General features: G+C 46.3%; 1 protein-coding gene across 9 annotated transcripts in view; it reads right to left on the bottom strand.

The window, feature by feature from the left end:
* The window catches only part of PALM2AKAP2 (PALM2 and AKAP2 fusion), a 331,098-nt gene that overhangs the window by 92,216 nt on the left and 223,757 nt on the right, over window positions 1-15,125 (bottom strand). The gene's annotated exons all lie outside the window — the stretch shown is intronic.

The raw sequence follows: 15,125 nt of genomic DNA, 5'->3' as shown, positions 1-15,125 counted from the left end.
TCCACGCTCAGTACGGTGTCTGCTTCAGATTCTTTCTCCATCCCCCTCTGCCCCTCCCCATTCATCCTCTCTCCTTCTCTAATAAAGAAAATCTTAGAAAAAAAAAAAAAGAATATGGAAGGGTTTAAATTAACCACATTAATAAGCCACATTCTGAAAATGCACCTGACTTATGATCAAAGGCTATTTCTCCTCTGTTGCTGGGGCAAACAAATGTTTTAAAGTCAACTAAGAGGCAGTCACAAACAAGAATTAATATCAGTAGATTTCAAAACACTTTACGTCAACTCATTTGATCTGAAATGCTGGGGGAAAGGGAATTTATATTTACTTAAAGCTACATTATTGAAAGTGTGAATAGAAAAACTTCAAAGAAAAAAAAGAGAAAATGTGCCACCCTTTGGATGTGTTACTGCATATAATCCTTAACAGCAACAGCTAATCATAGGTATTACCAAATCCATTTTGCAGTTTACAAAGCCAAGGCTTTGGGGTGGGGGGTGGGGGGGCGGGGGAATAGCTCCATCATATCATTCTGAGTTGCCCACCTCTGCAGGACTCTTTCCCTACAACCTAGTCCTCTTAGAGATTGTAAATTTTGATTTCGATGAGTCTGTGAGTTACTCTATGGCTTTAGAAAATAAAATATTTTTCAAATCAAGTCAGGCTGACGTTGAAAAGCATCAACTCTCTTCCTACACTATGGTCTCACCTTCCACCGTCTAGGATCCCTCCTGGATGGATGGTCCTATGCTCTGCCAACAGGGGATAATTATTTCAGGCATCCCCTCTACCCCAAAGTGAGAGGACCAAGACAGAAGCTGCTCTTGTTCTAGAGACCTCTAATCCTGCCATCACTGGAGAACACCTTGGACCTACCCTGGAGCAGCTAGAGTGGGGGTTTCCGTATCACTTCATTATTAGCCTGATATGTTGCCAAGCCCGATACAACCCCCCTTAGTAAATGCACCACCCCCCACATCCCTTATTTTCATACAGTGCAGCTGACCCCTTAACAGGTGAGTAGAACAGAAGTCTAATCAGGAAAAAAGGGAAAAGAACAAAAGAGCAAAATAAGCCAAGTCAAATGTGCTGAAGACTTTATCCTATTTACCCAACCCCTCGTGAAAGTTTATTGGAGTAAAATATACAACCCAAAAGGATTATACATTCCATGAAATTCTATCTGCCCCAAGTTCTGCTGATACTCAAAATTATGGCCTTACCAAAAAAAAAAAAAAAAAAGAAAGAAAAACATTGGAACGTAAACAAATACAAATCTAAACCCAATCTGGGAAATTCTCACTTGCTGAAAGCCATAGAAGTATTTCAACCACTGCTGCCTTATCACCCCCAAGAGATTTTGGCAAAAGAAAAACATCCAGATTTAAATAGAGAAAATAAATCTCCAAGGTTTGTTTTCATTTCTGATGACAAATATCAAAATACATTTAAAGGCAGCACAGCATACCGTTGCCCCACCCCACCAGATGGAGCATACAAGAAATTCTTGATCAGAAGTGCTATCGGCAAGACAACACCAGGATAACCTGATGGTATAAAAAGAACCTCCAGGAGGAATCTAAGCAGCCCAGGGACCTTGAGTTAATCTAAGCAAACTCCCAGGTCTGCATATTCAAGTGCAAACCCCCCAGCTTTAACCAGTACTGGGGGGCGGGGAGGAGGGGGAGACAATGTCTTCATTATAACTAATAAACAAAAATACAAAACAATATGCCAACGAAAGTTGAGACCTTGATCTTTTTTTCTCTCTCACAATATTAACTTACAGTTTAGCAACAGTTAGGGTGGAGGAGGAAATCCCTATGTTCACACCCACCCCCTCAAATGTCCTTTTTTTCCCCCCTCAGAGGACTGTGTACAATGCATTTAAAAAATCCATTGTTGGGGCGAGGGAGACTGAGATGTTTTTTTTCTCCCAGCTAATAATGGATTCAATTGCCTTGAAGTCAACGAACTCCTGGGTAGGAAATACCAAGCAGACAAACAGGAATAGAGTAAGTAATGCACCATCCAGATGATGTGTGTTAGATCTACATGCTGGAACACTTAAAGGGCACCCTTTTTTTTTATTTTTTAATTATTTTTATTTATTTCTTCATGAGAGACACACAGAGAGAGGCAGAGGGAGAAGCAGAATCCCTGCGGGGAGCCTGATGTGGGACTCGATCCCAGGACCCTGGGACCAGGACCTGAGCCAAAGGCAGACACTCAACCGCTGAGCCACCCAGGCACCCCATGGGCACCCTTTAATAGACAAAACACTTCACTGAGCAAAACGATTCAAGTTCACTTTAACCTTAAAACGTTTCCCTAATTACTAGTAGGAATATGAGAGTGTTTCAATACTTGAGATTAACGTCATTGAAAAATGAAATCTTTAGTTGTGAGAACAACCATGATAGCACTATCCACACAGTCAACATCATCACAACCTACTGTCACCAAGAGATCGGAACCTGGCATCCTACTCTCTCTAATCTGAGCCAACTCCCTTGTCAGTTAGACGAAGGTTATCTATTAACAGTCATTCTCCTTCCTCATTCTATACCTTCCCTACTGATAAGAAAGCCAGGCCATATTTACTTTTATTATCAACTATCTGATAAGAACAAATGAAGAGCTTTTTCTCTACTTGATAATGGGAGTCTCCAAAATCCGTTACTGAGGTGCTAAAATGACAATGCTGTGTGCCAGGCCCCGTGCTAAGCTCTTTATCTACATCTTCTCATTAAACCTCCCCAAGAACTCTATGGGGAAAGTACTATGACCCCCATTTTACATCTGAGGACACTGAAGCTTCTAAAGGTTCCACAGTTGAATCTTGCTCCAAGGCAACATGGACAGCCGGTGACAAAGCCAGATTGGAGCCTGGGCCACCAACTCTGGGATCCTCGCTGTAGAGTACACTCTCTCCAACTCATCCGTTTCTACAAATCCACACCCAAGCTCCTGTGACACGTCTTGAACAGATGTCTCCTAGTCTACAGCTTCTGCACCATGATTTACTCTTGCCTGGGTTTGTGCTTTGGCCCTTGCTAGGGATAGTAAACCCCCTGAAAGTAGGGACTGGGGGAATTTTTTTGATCTCCTGAGGACCTCACAGATGGATCACGCCTCTCAAAAACAATGGCGAGACAAAAGGCAGAAGCAGCCCCAGTGTCCATCAAGGGGTGAATGGATCGACAAAATGTGGTATATACAGGCAGAGGAGTATTACTCATGAATATCAAAGAGGAAAGAAAGGCGAATGCACTTCGTGCCACTAAACTGTACATTTAAAAACAGTTAAGATGATACATTCTGCACTATACACAATTTACCATAATTGAAATTAAAAACAAATGAAGGCAAAGAGGAGGAAGGGCCCATCACAGAAATGGCGTGCTTGTGGGGGGCTGGCCGGCTGAAGTCACGCTGCTGTCTCGGGTGTCACCCTCCACCAGGAAGTCATCTCGCTGGTGTGGCCCTGGGACGAGCCATTTGGGGCTGCCACCCCTGTGTTTCCACAGCTTTGTGACACATGGGGCATTCTCAGAACATGCCCTTTCTGACAACCATGGAAGCACAACAAGACAGCCAACTCTGAGGAGGAGGGTCTTTGAGACCTCAAGGCACCTCTCCCTGTCTCAGAGGCTGGGCCTGTCTAGGGCCCAGATACCTGGTGCTCGGAATGCCAGAAGGCAAGTCTGGGCATCCGTCATCTCCCCTGTCATGGAGCCACTGTGGTAAGAACCAAAAGGGGAGAGGTAATTTCCACCGTGGAAATGTGATGAGCTAGAGTTCATCTGAGGAGGAACAATACTGAGAAATGCGACAGCTCGGGATTCCTTTGATGACAGAGGTGTGGCAGTTAAGGAGCTGCCTGGGCAGGAAAACACAGCTCGACTCATGTCCTCTTCAAATCACAGTCCTATGGCCTCCCATGAGGCCACCATTTACCCACCCAGGCTTGTCCCATTAGGTGCTCTCTGAGGGAGGGGACCCCTTGGGCCCTCCAACACTCTCTGGGCCAATTCACTCTTGGGTAAACGTTTAGAGCCTCAAGTGTTCAAGATGCAGGCCTGTCTCAGAGGTCGGAGGAGACCTGGCACTTCCCCCAGGAAAGCAAACACACCCACCCCTGGAGGATTCAACTGGACTTTCTCCTTTGGCATTCAAAAATAGTTTCTCATGAACTTTTAATTTGAGGGTGACAAATTATTTTTTTTATTTCTGTCATGTAGATGTATCGATTTTACTATTTTTAAATTAGGCTTTTGTCTAATTCTAGCATAGTCAACAGAGTGTTATATTAGTTTCAGGTATACAAGGTGAGTCAGCACTTCCAGTTGTCACCAGGGCTCATCTCAACAAGTGGCCTCCCTGATCCCCATCACTGTTGCACCCATCCCTCTACTTCCCCTCTGGTGACCATCGGTTTGTTCTCTTGAGTTCATTTTACTATTTTTTTTAATGAGCCCAAGGTTATACAAAGGAAATAAAATGTCTGCATTGATGACTATGCTTTTTTATTGCGGTAAAATAGAGATAACACAAAATGTACCATCTTAACCATTTCCAGGTGTAGAGTTCAGCGGCACTAAGCATGTTCACATTGTTGTGCAACCATCTCCACCATCCGACCACAGAACCCTTCTCATCTTGCAAGACTGAAACCCTACCTATTCAACACTGACTCCTTTTTCTCCCCTTTCCCCAGCCCCTGGCAACCACCATTCTACTCCACAAACATTTTTGAGATCTTAATAAATGTCTTCTCCTTTTACTTTCTCTCCTCCTCAGGCAGGCAACCAGGCTTTTCATTTAAATGCTTGCTCTGGGAATCTGGTGTCAAGGAGTCAAAGTTCTTCCTGGCTCTTGTGAAAATCCAAGCCATCAACAAGACTATGCGAGGCCTTTTAGAAAGGGTCCTTTCGCCCTCTACCCCGGGGTGTCTTGCTCTGTTCCCTGGAAGCTCCTAGGGGAACTCAAGACTTCATGGAGGAGACTCCAGGCTCCAAGTTCACAGGCTTGCCAAGGATCCCTGTGCGCCCTCCATGCCTGCATGGCCTAGCAGAGAGCTTCAGACTTTGACCACATGGACATAGTCAAAAGCAATGTAGACACATGGGGGGAAGTCACAGCTAAAACCACTGTAGACAGGTGTGAGGGTGGCCTCCTTGCCACAACTTAGCACCTTCTAAAGCCTTAAATCTTGGATATGATCACAGGGTGGCTCTATCTCCCAAATGACTGGGGTTAAATTTTCTGTTAGCGGGACAGGTTGAGGGCTTGGAGACAAAATTAATTTATTTAAATTTTAAAATGCTGTATGTATTTTTTTGCAAGCCTCTGTTTATGGACTGAGATTCATAACTTCAACCACAGTACACGAGAGCTAGCTTGGCTTGTAGTAAGCACTAAGAAGAAGGTAATGATTAAGAGACTGTCTACAAAAGCCAGACTACAGGGATTCAAATCCAGCTTTGCCACTAGCTATATGCACTGATCCTAAACCACCGTGTCTCAGTCTCTGCATCTGTAACAACAAAAAAATAATAATAGTCTCTTCCCCAACAGAACGTTACGAGGGTCAAAGATAACAATGCATACATGGCAACTGAAAGAGGGCCCAACTTTCAATAAATCATCATTATCAGAAGCACCTTAAATCTACCTTGCTCTCAGAGTATCTGCTCTTGTGAAAGCCTGAACTCACAAGAGAAATATATAAATTTGAACTTTTTCAAAGTTACACTCTTTTGAAAGAAGCTCGATCTTAATTTGTGGTTGAAAATAAACCCATGCGAAAAGTTCAGGGTCTCATTCAATTGTACACATACTGTATTATGTCTTCCTCTGTTCATATAAACTCTGTCCTTGGTTTGGATCCATTCTTCATAAGGCCCCAGGAATTGTTATTTTGTATTTGTCCGAGTATTTGCAGTGGTCAATTGTGTAATGATTTTTGCTCCCATTTTTCCAGGTTGATTTTTGAAAGGCCTTGTTTGTGGCAGAAAGAGTTCGGTGGAACTTGCAAGAGGTGGCACATGTTATCAAGCCCAAGAGGACCCCCAAGGAGTTCCTGAGAGGTGACACCTCGAGGGTGTGGGTTGCAGGGAAAAGTGGTGCCTCGGGGGACAAGGGCCTCTAAGGTTTTCTTCCTCTCAGGTATATGATCTTAGGGGCAAGATTGTTTCTGGTATGGATTTCCCAATTATTTTCTCAAAACAACGACTAGGAACCAAAGACCAGATGACAAATCTCCCCTTTTTGTGACAAAACTGATAGTCCTCCATAGCGACGGCTCTCATGTTCTCTGACTCCCACTCTCCCCCTGGAACTCCCCACCTTCCAGTTTAAAGCCCTCTGGAGCAGAGCAGCTAGTTTGCTGGAAAAACACAGGCTTCCCCTGGGAAGATACATTCCACTCTGGCCAGAAGCCCAGCGCTCTGGCTTCTCTTGCCCTGGCCCCTGGATCCCAACACGGAGCTGGATGCTCAGCATAGCCCGCCAGCCACTCCCCATCGCCTCCTCCACTTTCGTGGCTCCGCCTTTCGTTTTGCAAGGAATAATAAAGGTTATGAAAAAGAGGGTACCCAGAAGTTACAAAGAAACTTCTTGGAAAACCTCGGTCATAAGTCCAGTTTGGTTCTACAGCCGACCTAGAACAATCTACTTTGTGGATAATGGTCATAAATAAAAAGTATTGGAAAATGAATGTCATAAATACCAGCCATGAGAAAAAGCTAGAAAACACAACAGAACCTCGAGAAAACTCCATTTTCAAATTGTAGAGCTCCAGAAAAAGTCAGCTGAATTGGAGTAAACCAAGAGAGTAGGAAGAGATGTTTGCAGCAATTCTGAGGAGACTCTCATAACAGAAGGCGGATGACAGGGGCTCTGTTGCATATAATTTCCCTTCAAACCCCTTTTTCCCCCCTTAATACACACTGGGGGTGCTGGTTTCACTTCCCAGTCGTGATTGGGGTTGATCTGCTGTTTACCAAAGGAAAAGAGAGAGAAAAGGAAGGAGGGAAACAACGGAGGTGCTGGAGGGGAGAGAGTCCCAGATGTTTTGGGCCAAGGGACAGGAGATGGGTGTTCAGGAGTGGAAGGGCCTGTGGTGGGGTGGAGCATTAGAAGCCACGCAAGAAAAGGCTGGAGAGGCTCAGATCCCAGGGTGCGGAGAGGAAAGCCTGAAGGAAGGAGTCCTTCCACTTTTCCCCTTTCCTCCCCCTGCCTCCAGGTGGCACAGCCGACCTACACAGCTTGCTTGGTCGCTGAAAAATAGGACGGAGGCCTGGGCAGGTTTGGGGAGTACAACTAAGAAACCAAAGTTATGGTAGCCAGGCAGGGTTGGTCAGGAGAGGGGGTAACCCCATGGTGGGGGGGTACAATTGGGACCAGTACCAGCTCAGAGGCCTTTTCACTGTCTCCTGGGTACCTTAGCCAGATGCTTGCAGAACTCTAACGGGAAATCTTTCGTGCTGCAATTTAAACTCTTTGTCACTTTTTTGAGTCCCAGTGAAAAGAATCACATTTGCAAGATGCCTGGGTGGTTCAGGGGTTGAGCGTCTGCCTTGGGTTCAGGTGTGATCCTGGAGACCCGGGATCGAGTCCCACATCAGGCTCCCTGCATGGAGCCTGCTTCTCCCTCTGCCTGTGTCTCTCATGAATAAATAAATAAATTTTTTTTTTTTAAAGAGTCACATCTGCATACCACACTGCAATTTGTGTCATCTCCTTTAAGGTCTGCTCGCTAGAGAGGTGCGTCCGTCTGAAGCCACAGAAACACGGACAGGGTGTGAATCCTAGATATGGACAGCTAGACCCGGGGTATCTCAACATCAGCCCTCTGGACATCTTGGCCAGGATAATTCTTCACGGTGAGGAGCTGTCCTGGGCTTTGTGGGCCGTTTAGCTGCCTCCCACTAGATTCTAGTAGCACCTGCTGCTCTCACATACTCCTCTCTCAGGGCGAGCCTGCTGATTCCAGTCTTGAAGCTTGGCTAGTTGCATAGCGTCAACTGCCAAACCTTCCTCCTCCAAGTCGGGTAAGGGAGCGTCTCACACTGTCCTGTGCATATACATTCCTGGGGATTTGGGTAAAATGCAGATTCTGATTCAGTAGGGATGGGATGGGGGCTCAGGATTGTCTAATTTCAACGAGCTCCTGAATGATGCCAATGCCACAGGTCCCCAGACCACACTTTGAACAGCAAGGACCCCATACACTGATTTGGGAACAGGAGGGAGCTAGGTAGGAAAAACAGGAGCTGCTGGGTAGGACCATGTACAGCTGTGGGACCCTTGGCTGATGCCACAGCCTCCGAACCCATCAGTATCCTCATTGGAAAAATGGTGGTGACTCTGAGGATTAAGTAAGACAGTGGAGATAAAAGCAACCAGGTTAGCATCTGGCACTCAAAAAATGTTAATTCCCTTCCCCTTCCCTCTAAGCTCCTCCCAGCACCGTGCCTAGAAACGTCAAGATCAAGGCGTCCCTGGGGATTGCAGGGAATTCCCTAGAAGAGAAAACTAAATTCCATTCTCAGTAGTGGTTGGAGAGGGAGTGGTTTCTTCCCTTTTCCTTCTTCTATTTTATAGCTTCTATGCTGGTTATACTATAACATCTGTCATCCCTGGGAGGCTGTGAATTGTTTTGATAATGAAGCATATGATGAAAAGAATATTTTAAAAACAATGTACACATTGTGATTTCATGCAAAAGCAATGCCTCCCACACTCGGGGCCCATCTCTGTGCGGTATTAAACACTGCCTTGAACTTCTTTCCTAAAGGAAAAATGATCCCAAACAGGGATGATCACAAAGTGCCTTGGGTATGCTCTAACTTTCCAATACAGTTTGATCATTTTCCTGCCCAAATGAACGGATTCTATTCACCTGGAATAGTGTCAGAGGAGAGTTCCTGTTATCCTTTGCAAGGATAAAATGTTCTGATGCAAAATAATAATTTGCCAGGCTAAATATAGCCTTGGAATCACTTGGCACATGGCACCCGGACCTTGATTTTAATACACATAGAGAGAGAGCTTTTAGATTCAGGGTTAAGAAGTGCTCGAATTTTCTAGAAAATTAATATTTATTCCTCTGGGAAAACCACTCCCCCCAACGCCTTACATAACGAGGGCTAGACAATGGGTCTCTTTCTCTGTGTATAGGCTGTACCACAAAACTTACACGAGGCACTGCTCCACACAAAGTGTTTCTGCCTCATTCCCCTGAGCAAATGACATCATGATAATGTGAGCCAATCCTGGTCAGGAAGAGGGGCTGAGAGCCGTCAGTTAACCGCCTACAGGAAAATGTGGTTTGGCCTTCCTAGAACCTTCTACACATACTTCACCCAGGTGTGGGGCTCAGGTAGGCCTCACAGAGCTCTGCATTTGAGGGAACTAACGGCGGGGGGTGGGGGTGGGGGGTAGCTAGCATCCCTCCCTCTCCCCTGCCCAGGGTTGGGCTTTGCTGGGGTCTGCATGGCTGCTCTCTGCTACAGGCCGCTGGCTGGGTCCTGGGCCCATGGGTTCCCTGGGGACATCCTGAGAAGATCATGGGCTACAGATAGGGTGGCCACCTAGGGACCCCTCTCTTCAGGGCTCAGTGTAGTATGGGTGGCAGCTCCACACACACTCTTCTAACAAAAGACCGAAGACCTGGAAGTCCTGGGCAATTCCTCTCCCCCTTACAAGCCCAGGGCGCCCTCAGCTCCGTGCAGCATCCTCCAGCGCAGTCCTCTGACAACCTGGGAAAAACTGGTCCAGCATCACCATTCATCTTGCTCTGCACTGTAACCTCCCTTCTCAAGGCCCCCTCACGAAAGCACATGCAGAGCAATAAAACACATCCTTGGGTATAGTTCAAAGAGAGGTTAAGGCTTCTGGACCAGCATTTATTTATCTTTATGTGCTGACTCGATTTCTCTTCAATCCTAAAGAGCAGATAAGGGGTGCAGGGGCTCCACAGGGCAGAAAGTCTAAGCAGAATCCACAGACCTTTTGAAGCAGTTCCAGGATCACCTCTGGGTTAGAGCAGTGAAAACTGTCAAGACGTGAGGCAGGCAAGCCAGGATGGGGACCTGGTCCGGGCCCGTCTCTCCTAAGTCAGAGCTGGTGCTGCACTTGGGGGGTGTGGGGAGGTGCCTGTATCCATTGTTCTCAAGCTTTATTTGACATCCCCAGGAGAGCTGATTTACAAGGCAGTATCCAGAAAACACCCCCCACCGCCCACCCCCCCATGCACCCCAAAAGGCAGTATGCAGGCTCCTCTCAAATGGGCGATCCTGTCTGTGCCAGAGCCCAGGAGTCCCCCCGAGGACACTGGCCTGGCTGGACTGTAGGACTAGCTATGCTGCCCCAGTGAACAAGACAGATCCCTAGGGAACTGGGTCTTCAGTGCAGGACTAGAAACACCAAAAGGTCGGGGACCAGGAGTTGGACAGTCGCCCCTCTGTGGGACATTTTATGTGGGAGAGGGGACTTCCCTCCCGCAGGTAGTTTTCTGAAAAGAAAAATTCAGAGACATTGCCAACAGGGTCAGGGGCTACAATATTCTGTTTTTAAAATCATGTTGCTTGTAAATCCCCAGTTACTTTTTCTAACCGACTCACTTCCTCAAACGTACAGGCTCTCGCCAGTCAAGACCCCAGGGCTGGCTGGCACAGAGGGATTTGCTGGCGAACTAGGGAGCAGAGGTGGGGAATTTCTTTTGTATGTGTTTGTATACAAGAATGATCTGTAAGGCTGACAAATTTACTCAAAATAATGCTTCCAGTGTGGCCACCCCACCACGATGCGACCTAATAATCCATCCGACCTGCAAAATCTACTGCAAATCTGTGAAGGTAAATGGTAAGATATAAAGGACTCAATTCACCAGGCTTCTCGGGCTCTTCTGAAAACCTAGTTAATTTTAACCTGAAATGCCAACTCTTTACTTAATATATTAATGCCTGTTCTCATCTTAGTGACTGAGAAAACTCATTAGGGCCAGCAAAGAATCTTGTAGGAGTTCCCGGAAGGGAAGTCCCATTGATATCCATCACACTATGGGTCACTGAGTGAGCATAAAGCCCAGGATTAGGGTCCTGAAAATTTGGGCCCATTTGCCCAATGAGGAGCAATTTCTGACTTACTCAAAGCATAAAGAAGAAGCAAGTAAAAAAAAAAAAAAAAAAAAAAAAGGAAGAAGCTTCAGCAGTGCAGGTGCTTTGGGGGTAAAGAGAGAAGAATGATGTCCTCCAGACTCCTCCAAGTCCAAAGAGGGTTGGGGGATGGAGGTGAGGTTAGGCTTGGAGAAATCTCTGCACTCAAAGCTTTTCCATCTGGTCAGTGGGAGGGCTGAACAAGTGACCTGCTACACAATTACTGGAATGTTATCAATTACACTTGAAAAATCGCTTATTTGCATCTACCATGAAGATGAAAGGAGGTTTTAGGGCGCCTGACTGGCTCAGTTGGTAGAGCATGAGACTCTTGATCTTGGGGTTGTGAGTTCGAGCCCCATGTTGGTGTTTAAAGATTATTTAAATAAATAAATCTTTAAAAGAAAAAAAGATGGAAAGAGACTTTGTTAACTTAAGAAAACCAATTTGGGGAGAAATACAACGAGCACGAGGTACTTCTGCATATATCTCATTCAACACGAGTTTGCAAATAGGCAGGTCTCGGTAGCCCCATTTTTATAAGTGAAGGAACTAAGATTCCACTTAAGTGACATGCCCACAGTCTTCTAGAGAACTTGACCGAGGCACTAATGCATTTTGGCCCTGCCACGGTTCTGGATAACTAGGGTATTGAACTGTCTGCATATTTGGCTCTGCTCACTCACGCTGCTCTGGTTAAGCATCAAAACCAACCAGAAAGAAACCCAGCACACACCCAGGAGAGAAAGGGGTCAAAGTCTCTGAGACTCCCACCAAGATGGGAACAAATCCCAGTTACATGTCCCTGACCCCCCAAGGCCTGGTAGCACAGTGCGCCTGGACTTCAGAGACAAATACTAAATGGGAAAGAGGTAAATGGGCCCAAGGATGCCTTCAGACCCTTCTCCCATACTGTCTGTCTGTCCCAACTTTTGCATTTCTCTAATCTCAGAATTCACTTCAACAGGTAAAAAGAATCCCAGGCTGAAACCTGGAGGTATCACATCTTGCTGTACTGGAGGCAAAGGAAGCGTCATGATTCATTCATTCTTCGGGCACTCAACTTTCCAGAGTGGGGCAAGAACAGAAACTATATTTGTATGGGGATTTGCTTTTCAAAAACCAGCCTCCAGAGGCTGTCCTGTGGATTCCACAATTACTCTTCTGCACCCCTATAAACCATAATTTGTCTCTATGTGGACATCACATGGAGGCTACAAAGTCCTAAAATGTCCATGGAAGGACCAAGGCAAAGAGTAGTTAGGGCAAGACAGCCATTCCCTGCATCTTAGAAACACACTTCTATGAGCCACAGTTGAAACAAATTTTTAAAACTTAGGTTTAAACTGATATTCCTTAGAGTACTTCAATCCTTTTTTTTTTTTTTTTTTTTGAGCACTTCAATTCTTAAGATTCTAGTTCATCAAGTGCTACTGAAAATCACATATGCAAACTCTGTAATTTTCTCTTTGAGCAAAACCGTGGCTCTCCTATGAAATAGAGATGATTTCAACTTCCCTATAATAATACATTCCTGGAAAACACACTTGAAGGGCATGTGTCCAAAACTTGAACAGTAGCCCTATATGTTCTTAGAAGGGGATTCTCTTACAAAAAGCCTGGATCTCATCATCATGGATCATGGAGGCACTGCCTCCCTCAGGCCCAAGCCCCTCAACGTGCTGATGGGGAAGGCTGGTGCCAGTGAGGAACCCCCAGCCTTGAGCTTTTTTAGCTCCACAAAAAATCTATCCATGGGTATAGAGTTTATGCACTATAAAGAAAATGATGCCATTTTCTAACAAAACTTACTAAAATTGTTAAACCTGATCAGTACATTAACTGATTCAAATTTCCAATAGTTGGTACAGGATCCCTGATCAACAATCTACACAAATGATGGCTCCTGTTTCTCAAGATCAAAGAACAGTCATTCCAGGGGCTAATTCAAGATTGATCATCAATTCAACCAGCATTGAGGAAAGTAAAAAATTAAAGAATGGAACTACACATCACCATTTTGGTCTTTAGAAGTAAATTTCAACATCCTGCCGTTTCAATTGTTTAAATTCCTCAATACGACGTCCACCCAAATTCAGTTTCATTTCTATTTGAAATATTTCTCATTATCTTTATTAGTAGACACTTGTAATAACATCTGTGATAGAAATCCGAGACATGAGGAACCTCTGGGTGGCTCAGCGGTTGAGTGTCTGCCTTCAGCTCAGGGCGTGATCCTGGGGTTCTAGGATCAAGTCCCACATCGGGCTCCCTGCATGGAGCCTGCTTCTCCCTCTGCCTGTGTCTGTACTTCTCTCTTTCTGTGTCTCTCATGAGAAAATAAATAAAATATGTTTAAAAAGAAAAAAAAAGAAAAAGAAATCCAAGACTTGGCTGCTTTAGGAGTCAACCAAATAGACAAGGGTGGTATCCAGACAATTCTAATAATTAACTAGAAAGTCTAAGGTGTTAGCATTTTTAAAAAGAAGATTTAATAGTTAGCTCCATACTAAAATATTGAAAGTTTTAGGATAAAACAACCAGGGCATCATTTTCCCCTCACTTGATAATAAGTTAAGACAACCTGCTTCATCTTATTACCCTGAGATCCTGAGGCTCCTGAGTCAGAATGAGCCACTTAGGGAAGTGAAATAATCTCTGACAACACTACCCTCAACTCTGCAGACGGAGCCGTGCCAACTGTCATGCCAGGGCTATGAGATAATGGGCATTTCAAAATATTTGTCCCATCTCAAAGCCCGGCCACCCCTCTCACACCGGCTCCTCAGCATCCCAGAAAGAAACTCAAGTCAACTTCGCTGCCACAGGAACAGCTCAACACCTAATGCAATGCAGTCAGCGAGGGAAGGGGCTCCGAGGCCCAAAGTAGAATTACTTTCATTTTTCTTGGCTCCTGACTAATTTTATTAGTGCAGCCCCAAATAACTGCAGGGCCTGCATAACCCATGGGGCACCCGCTCAACGGAGAAGGTGCCCTCCCAGCAAAGAGCCAGTGTCAAAACTGGGCGGTGGACAGCGGGCTGTTCAGGAGGTGTGTTAGGGCGAGGTTTAATTCTTAAGGGCTTTACTCCAACCAAACAGAGCAAGCTCTTTAAGAGCAATACATCATTTCTAGACACCTTACTCTGAAATATTATTGATCAACGTTGGGGATGCTCCCAGGCTGGGAGAAAGAGAGAACGTTTAATTAAATCAGGACCATTTCCAGGAAGAAAAGTGTGATGCTTAAGTGAACTCTCTTTAATTAGAACAAAACCAAGGAAACAAATCTCCTGGGATTACCATGGTGGGCGGTGGCCTCCGGATGCCCGGGGACAAGAGGAGGGGGAAGGCTGCTTCCCCGTGGGAACCTGTTCGCGGATTCCAAGACGCACCGTATCCAGGTGTAGAGGTGTGGGTGCGTGTGCGCGCTCCTTCCAGGGGTTCACGCATTCCAGAGGGGGAGAAACCAGCTCGCCCAAATTATTGGCGCCGCACTTAAAACTGCTGCAGAGAAGGGTGCAGATCTGTCCAAGTCTGACCACACAGCCTAGCGGAGCCACAGCAGTGCCACCCCGCGCGGGAAGCTGGCTTTCCCGGGTCTGGAGGGACCCCCCACCGTCTCTCCAGACTCCACTCCCTCCACGATGCCCCCTGGTTGAGGCTTAGGGAGGGATCCCCGGCGGCGAGCGCGCGGCCCGAGGGCAGGGACCTCAGTGACCCGCTCCCCAGGGGCGCAGCGGCCCCAACCTGCAGGGCTCCCCGCGCTCCCAGCTCGCCCCGCCCCGCCGTCGAGTCAGTCCCGGGTCCTCCACCACCACGTCTGCCCAGAGTCTCTGGGGGCCGCCAGGGTGTCCCGGCTCTCGCCCCCGAGGGCGCACGCCCCCCCCCCCCAGTTCCCAGCACAGCCCGCCCGGCGCTCACCACCGCGACCCTTCCGCTCCCCCAAGTGTCCCC

The sequence above is a fragment of the Canis lupus genome, chromosome 11 (assembly GCF_011100685.1).
Source record: "Canis lupus familiaris isolate Mischka breed German Shepherd chromosome 11, alternate assembly UU_Cfam_GSD_1.0, whole genome shotgun sequence".
NCBI lineage: Eukaryota > Metazoa > Chordata > Mammalia > Carnivora > Canidae > Canis > Canis lupus.
The sequence above is the reverse complement of the archived record's forward strand: the minus strand, read 5'-3'. Positions and strand labels throughout refer to the sequence as shown.